Here is an 8,436-nt window from a genome sequence, read left to right as displayed (position 1 = left end):
CAATCCCTCCATCAGTGCTCAGATTGTCTGCAATAGGCTGAGAGAGGCTGGACTGAGGGCTTGTAGGCCTGTTGTATGGCAGATCCTCACCAGACATCACCAGCAACAACGTCGCCTTATGGCACAAACCCACCGTCGCTGGACCAGCCAGGACTGTTTTTTTGTCTCACCAGGGGTGATGGTCGGATTCGCATTTATCGTCGAAGGAATGAGCGTTACACCGAGGGTTGTACTCTGGAGCGGGATCGATTTGGAAGTGCAGGGTCCGTCATGGTCTGGGGCAGTGTGTCACAGCATCATCGGACTGAGCTTGTTGTCATTGCAGGCAATCTCAACACTGTGCGTTACAGGGAAGACATCCTCCTCCCTCATGTGGTACCCTTCCTGCAGGCTCATCTTGACATGACGCTCCAGCATGACAATGCCACCAGCCATACTGCTCGTTCTGTGTGTGATTTCCTGCAAGACAGGAATGTTAGTGTTCTGCCATGGCCAGCGAAGAGCACGGATCTCAATCCCATTGAGCACATCTGGGACCTGTTGGATGGGAGGGTGAGGGCTAGGGCCATTCCCCCAAGAAATGTCCAGGAACTTGCAGGTGCCTTTTTGGAAGAGTGGGGTAACATCTCACAGCGAGAACTGGCAAATCTGATGCAGTCCATGAGGAGGAGATGCACTGCAGTACTTAATGCAGCTGGTGGCCACACCAGATACTGACTGTTACTTTTGATTTTGACCCCCCCCTTTGTTCAGGGACACATTATTCCATTTCTGTTAGTCACATGTCTGTGGAATATGTTCAGTTTATGTCTCAGTTATTGAATCTTGTTATGTTCATACAAATATTTACACGTTAAGTTTGCTGAAAATAAAGTTTTGCAGTTTCTTTTTTTGCTCAGTTTATTTCAAGAATCCGTGGTTGTTTTCCAGCTGTGTTGTTGTATAGCCTACCAGGCGTTTTGTCCCAATAGGCAGTATGGAATGTTGACAGATGCGCTCGAGCAAGCAGGCTGCCTGCGCACAGAGATCTATTGCTATGCGAGGCATAGATTCCAAACCAAGATTAAACTGGAAATTATATGCCTACCTCATTATTTAGCTACTGATATTAAAATGAAAAATTGCAGCACACATTATGTTAATAAATTATGTTAATTGCTTAAAAGCTTTAAGGGAAAATATAATTATCATATTTTCAGGGATAAATTCAGGTGCAATCATTTTTGACTAATTATTGATGGAAATAAATGGGATAACAATAGGGTTTTGTTAATCCTGGTGGATTGTGGGATATTGAAATAAAAGACATAGGCCTATGTGTTCTGTGTTAAATTCTGGAAACAAATGTAGAGTCAAAATAGAACATCAAAATTGCATTCAGTGGAACAGAAGAAAATGTGCAGCACAATAAACAGTGCAATTAACGTCAACAAATTAGTAATTAGAAGCCAACACACACAGCAAGCTACCCAGTGGCGAACTGTCATTCAGGGCAGGTGGGGCTAGGAGCCCTCACCTGTTTTTTTTTGTTGCCTATTTTGCATTTTATTTTGGCATTAATACAGTTGAAGTCGGAAGTTTACATACACCTTAGCCAAATACATTTAAAGTCAGTTTTTCACAATTTCTGACATTTCATCCGAGTAAAAATGATTTGTCTTAGGTCAGTTAGGATCACCACTTTGTTTTAAGAATGTGAAATGTCAGAATAATAGTAGAGAAAATGATTTATTTCAGCTTTTATTTCTTTCATCACATTCCCAGTGTGGAAGAAGTTTACATACACTCAATTATTATTTGGTAGCAATGCCTTTAAATTGTTGAACTTGGGTCAAATGTTTCGGGTAGCCTTCCACAAGCTTCCCACAATAAGTTGGGTGAATTTTAGCCCATTCCTCCTGACAGACCTGGTGTAACTCAGGTTTGTAGGCCTCCTTGCTCGCACACGCCTTTTCAGTTCTGCCCACAAATATTCTATGGGATTGAGGTCAGGGCTTTGTGATGGCCACTTCAAAACCTTGACTTTGTTGTCCTTAAGCCATTTTGCCACAACTTTGGAAGTATGCTTAGGGTCATTGTCCATTTGGAAGACCCATTTGCGACCAAGCTTTAGCTTCGTGACTGATGTCCTGAGATGTTGCTTCAATATATCCACATAATTTTCCTGCTTCATGATGTCACCTATTTTGTGAAGTACACCAGTCCCTCCAGCAGCAAAGAACCCCCACAACATGATGTTGCCACCCCCGGGCTGCACGGTTGGGATGGTGTTCTTCGGCTAGCAAGCCTCCCCCTTTTTCTTCCAAACATAATGATGGTCATTATGGCCAAACAGTTCTATTTTTGATTCATCAGACCAGAGGACATTTCTCCAAAAAGTATGATCTTTGTCCCCATGTGCATTTGCAAACCGTAGTCTAGCTTTTTTAATGGTGGTTTTGGAGCAGTGGTTTCTTCCTTGCTGAGCGGCCTTTCAGGTTATGTCGATATAGGACTCGTTTTACTGTGGAAATAGATATTTTTTTACCTGTTTCCTCCAGCATCTTCACAAGGTCCTTTGCTGTTGTTCTGGGATTGATTTGCACTTTTTGCACCAAAGTACCTTCATCTCCATGAGACAGAACGCGTCTCCTTCCTGAGCGGTATGACGGCTCCGTGGTCCCATGGTGTTTATAGGTGAGTACTACTGTTTACACAGATGAACGTGGTACCTTCAGGCGTTTGGAAATTGCTCCCAAGGATGAACCAGACTTGTGGAGGTCTGTATAAAAAATTCTGAAGTTTTGGCTGATTTCTTTTGATTTTCCCATGATGTCAAGCAAAGAGGCACTGAGTTTGAAGGTAGGCCTTGAAATACATCCACAGGTACACCTCCAATTGACTCAAATTATGTCAATTATCTTATCAGAAGTTTCTAAAGCCGTGACATCATTTTCTGGAATTTTCCAAGCTGTTTAAGGCACAGTCAATTTAGTGTATGTAAACTTCTGACCCACTGGAATTGTGATACAGTGAATTATAAGTGAAATAATCTGTCTGTAAACAATTGTTGCAAAAATGACTTGTGTCATGCAGAAAGTAGATGTCCTAACCGACTTGCCAAATCTATAGTTGGTTAACAAGAAATTTGTGGTGGTTGAAAAACGAGTTTTAATGACTCCAACCTAAATGTATGTAAACTTCCGACTTCAACTGTACATGTCACATATCAGTTTGCAAACAAGTAAAACAATTATTACATAATTGAGTTAATACGTGTTTTTTTTTCATGAGTTTGCCCCATCAACATTTACATGCTAAAATCGCTAAATGAAGCTACCAGATATCATTAATTAAACAACCATTTTTTAATTGTACTGCAGTTTTACTGTATTTTAACAGCAGGGAATTTTTGTAAGGGTATCCTGTATTATTGTGCATGTTTATCTTAGGCTATGTGTTGGTAGCCTAGAACAAATGTCATGGAAGTGAATGTGCACCTTTCAATTGGGTGGACTGCAACTACAAAAAAACATTGCCACAGCCTGTAGTAAATAAAAAGCGTTTACGGCATCGGGATACTCTAAATTAGGGACCATCTCTGATAGCTATAGGACTGCAGAGACCGTCACAAATATTTGCTTTCTAATGACCTAGCAAATTCGATGACTTGGATGTGAAATATGTCATTTTAATTAGTTTTTTTCAACTGGCATTCCATCACCTGCTGAATATAAAGCTCAAATGACCCTACTCCTGAAAAAGTTAATCGGGGGGGATAAGATGAATTGGACTCAGCCCGAGCATAGCCCCAGGGATGTAGGGGTGCTGAGGGTGTTGCAGCCCCTGATAAATCAAAATAGTAATACAAATAATAATAAAAAGTTTACAAATATTTTAATCATAGAATTTGTGAACTAGGCCTTTATTACTCCTGTGAGTGGACAAAAGTACTCTTCAGCAGGATGCATGTTTTGGAATATTTTTATTACGTACAGGTTTCCTTATTTTCACTCTGTCATTTCGGTTAGTATTGTGGAGTAACTACAATGTTGTTGATCCATTGTTATTGTTCTCATATCACAACTACTAAACTCTGTAACTGTTTTAAAATCACCATGAGCCTCATGGTGAAATCCCTGAGCAGTTTCCTTCCTCTCCGGCAACTGAGTTAGGAAGGACGCCTGTATCTTTGTAGTGACTGGTTACACCATCCAAAGTGTAATTAATTAATTCACCCTGCGTTTTTTTTTTTACACATTTACCAATCGGTGCCCTTCTTTACGAGGCATTGAATAAGCTCCCTGATTTTTGTAGTTGAATCTTTGATTGAAATTCACTACTTGATTGAGGGACCTTACAGAGAATTGTATGTGTGAGGTACAGAGATGGGGTATTAATTCAAAAATCATGTTAAGCACTATTATTGAACACAGAGTGAGTCAATTTAACTTATTATGCGATTTGTTAAGAACATTTGGGCCCGAGTACCATAAGCCGGAGCCCAGAGTAATATAATTATGTCGGACTCAGGAAGAGCTCACATGAAGCCCAAAAACACTATGCGCATGTTTATATAGGTTGGTGTTTAATAATTGAGAAGCATTTAGATACAGTAACTGGTCAATAGATTTTGACCCAAAAAACAGATATCAACCAAAGTAAGACATATTCTTCATGACCTCAAAAAGACATCATTAAAAAGACGTCATCAGCTGGTTGTGATCTGGTTATAAGATGTCCCGAGCAGATTACAACCAGAAAAATACGTCTTTATCACGTTGTATGCCCACTGGGTTAATTTTCACAGTGTAGGCACTGCCTACCCTGCCTACCCTGACCGCACGTCACGGTTAGAAACCCAACATAGTCTTGAGAGCTAAACGTTGAATGGGGTAGAGCAGTTAGGTGGGTCAAGGTGGGTCAATGTGAATCAAGGTCAAGGTGAGTCAAGGAGGGTCAAGGGGGGTCAAGGTGGGTCAAGGTGGGTAAAGGAGGGTCAAGGGGGGTCAAGGTGGGTCAAGGTGAATCAAGGTCAAGGTGGGTCAAGGAGGGTCAAGGGGGGTCAAGGTGGGTCAATGTGGGTAAAGAAGGGTCAAGGTGGGTCAAGGTGGGTCAAGGTGAATCAAGGTCAAGGTGGGTCAAGCTAGGTCAAGGTGGGTCAATGTGGGTAAAGAAGGGTCAAGGTGGGTCAAGTTGGGTCAAGGTGAGTCAAGGAGGGTCAAGGGGGGTCAAGGTGGGTCAAGGTGGGTCAAGGTGAATCAAGGTCAAGGTAGGTCAAGGAAGGTCAAGGGGGGTCAAGGTGGGTCATGGTGGGTAAAGGGGCATTTGCATGTATAGTACACCCTTAGAAAAAAGGTGCTATTTGGCTGTCCCCATAGGAGAATCGTTTGAAGAACCCTTTTTGGTTGCAGGTAAAACCCTTTTCTACAGATGATTCTACCTGGAACCAAAAAGGGTTCTCCTATGAGAACAGCCAAAGAACCCTTTTAAAACACTTTTTTCTAAGAGTATACCTCTTGGTCAGGTAGGATTCCCTGCAGCATATACAAATAGAGACCTGGCTTAAGAAACCCCTGGCCTTGGCCAACAACACAGTGCACAGAGGAACACAAAGACTCTGGGGTAGAAACACATCCAACAACAAACAACATATTTCCCATAATCCTCAACAACGTCCTCTCTCTTCCAACGTTTTCCTCTCCCCTCCTCTCTCTGAAGGCAAGATTGGTGAAAACCCTGTTGTTACCTGAGGAAATACTCCAGAGATCATAGCAGCACAGAGATTTCCCTCCTCTTACTGCATATCTGGAATGCATTTACTCAGCTGGGTTTTTGAGTTCCAGAGCTCTCTGTCGCCTCAGGCTGAGTGGACATGGTTGTCATGAGATTTAAGCAACAACATTTTAACCCTGTCCTCCTGTGTCTATCTTAAAACTTTTTTTCTAATTTCTCTATAACGATCTTAAAGGCCTAGTGCTGTCAAAAACATGATTTTCCTGTTTTCTAGATATTTTCACACTGATGTTGGAATAATACTGTGAAAATGATGATAATGACATTTTAGTGTAATAGATGTTTGAAAAGACCACCTGAAATATCAGCCTGTTTTGGTTAGATGGAGTTTTGGCCTTCCTGGTGACATGACTAGTGATAAATTAGTTAATAGACCAATAAGAAAGAGTTCCAAACCTCTCTGCCAATAACAGCTAGTTTTCAATTTTCTCCTCCCCACTCAGACCACTCCAAGACAGTCCTAGCAAAATTCTTGCTTGAGAAATGTATCTTTGCTAAGAAGCTATTTGTTATAATTTTTTACAGTATGGTACTTAATTGTTGCTATTGAGATAAAAACGGCTGCATTGGACCTTTAAAACAGCCAGTCTTGTCCACTTGTTAAATAGTCATGTCTTTGTAATTTGTGTGAGCAACTTCTAGAACCAGCTTGCACTCTGGCTTTGCATCATGACTGCTCCTTTTGGGTCCATAGGGTAAAAGCTAAAAATGCAAATGTTTGTTTGTGAGTGTTGCATTGACAATTGTGTTATCAAATGACTAACTTGGCTGGTTGTGGATCCTCAAATAGGTTGGTGGAGGCTGTACTCTGCACAGAAAAGTGAATTTAGGCATAGACGTTAGTAATACAGTATAAACTAGACTAGAAACTAGAAAACGAGTTATTCAATGGTAGACATTTTTTCCTATAACTGCACACGTCATGCAATGTTGGTTTGTTATAGTGAAGTGATACGCTCCCCTTCTCTGTCGACAGTTTGACTTTTTGGGACTCCACACTAAATAAAACGATGCTTATGTCCCCTGTATAGCCAAATGGACCGGGTGTTTACACACTTGTCCATCAGTTCAGGCTCCATGCGGCCTCCATAGGTATTCAGAAAGATTATGAGACGTCTTCAAAACCAAAGTTGCCATTTCTGAGCTCCATAAGTGCACCGTGTTTAGAGATGGCGGCGCAGATTAGAGATCCCATGTCAACATCAATAGTCATATTCCTTTAATCTTACAGGATACAAGTCTCTACAAAGTAGTCAAACTGTGTGTGTTTTATATTTTAGAGTGAACATTTTAATCAGAAAATGAGTGCATGTATGTCTTAGTTGCTCATGCGTTAACTTTATTTTGCCAATCCTTTACCCTGGACCGCCATAAAAACGTTTTCGTTTTAAGAGCGTGCTTATAGGTCTATTTGTATAGTGACATTATGTTTGTCACAGTAAAGAGGTAACTTTTTCAGTATTTCCAGTGACATTTATGGTTGTTGTCAAATCCTCAAAGTTCCAAGCACAATTTTACTAGAAGCTGACGTTATTCAAGGTTCCTTTCATTCACATTGAAATATATTTATATTTAGTGAAAAGTAAATTGATTGAATTCATTGAATTTGAAAGCTGACTGGGAAGCATTTAAGTTTTACAGTGTCCTAAATTGGTTAATCTCTTCTCGTTCAGTTGTATACAGGCCTAAACATTGTTCCCTTACAATCTAATATATGTTCAATGAAATCAAAACTTCGGTGATTTTACACTCCAATTATTCACTAAAGATTCAGGTAACGGCGATGCCCACCTGCACTATTTAGCCTCGAAAATAGGCAACAAAAAAATGATTGAAGTATTTATTATAAAGTATCCTATATAGCCTAGGCCCTAGTGATTTGACAACTATTTAACGAACCTTTTTTAAATAGTCTCTATTTTCAATTTTGCCTATTATGGCTAGTGATTTACATATTTTGGGGTTAATACTGTTTCAGTAGGCCAGAATTTGTATTTTATATGTCTGATCATGTTCCACGGACATTTCTAACATGTGTAGGGTCTTTCTAATGTGTCTGGTTTAGTTCATTCGATATTTTGAACAGGTATTCTGAATATCTTCCGTTTCTATTTACCTCGGGACCTTTTGAAATAATCAACTGCTTGTTTGTTTTGACCTTTCTGATTTGCAATTCTCCAATTGCAACTGAGTTATTGCATAACATTTGTAAAATGTCATTTTATTTGGTGCCCGATTTGATTCCATGCTATTTCCTTTATAAAAATATATATATATAAATGAGTACAAGCAAACGCCACAAGAATGCAAGAAATAGCTATATTGATTTTTTTTTTATCCCCACAAATATTATTACCATTACCCAACTAAAACATGTAATAAGATCAACAATGTCACACTGACAAATTTAAATGTTGGTCTCATCATATCGATATGTTTGACAATATAAACTAGGGAAAGAATATTCACACTGGTCTTAAAATATTTTGTTAATTACATTATTGTTATTATTGCTATTATTGTTTTTATCATTATGAAAACAAGTTTCTTGTAGGCCTTAGGAAACAGAGGTTGCACATGACCGACGCTGTCAACACTCTCAGATGGTCCAGAGACTTTAATGGCACATGGAAGTGGTCAAAATAATTCATAGAGTATCCG

This window comes from Salmo trutta, chromosome 30, assembly GCF_901001165.1.
Source record: "Salmo trutta chromosome 30, fSalTru1.1, whole genome shotgun sequence".
NCBI lineage: Eukaryota > Metazoa > Chordata > Actinopteri > Salmoniformes > Salmonidae > Salmo > Salmo trutta.
This window is presented reverse-complemented; position numbering follows the sequence as displayed.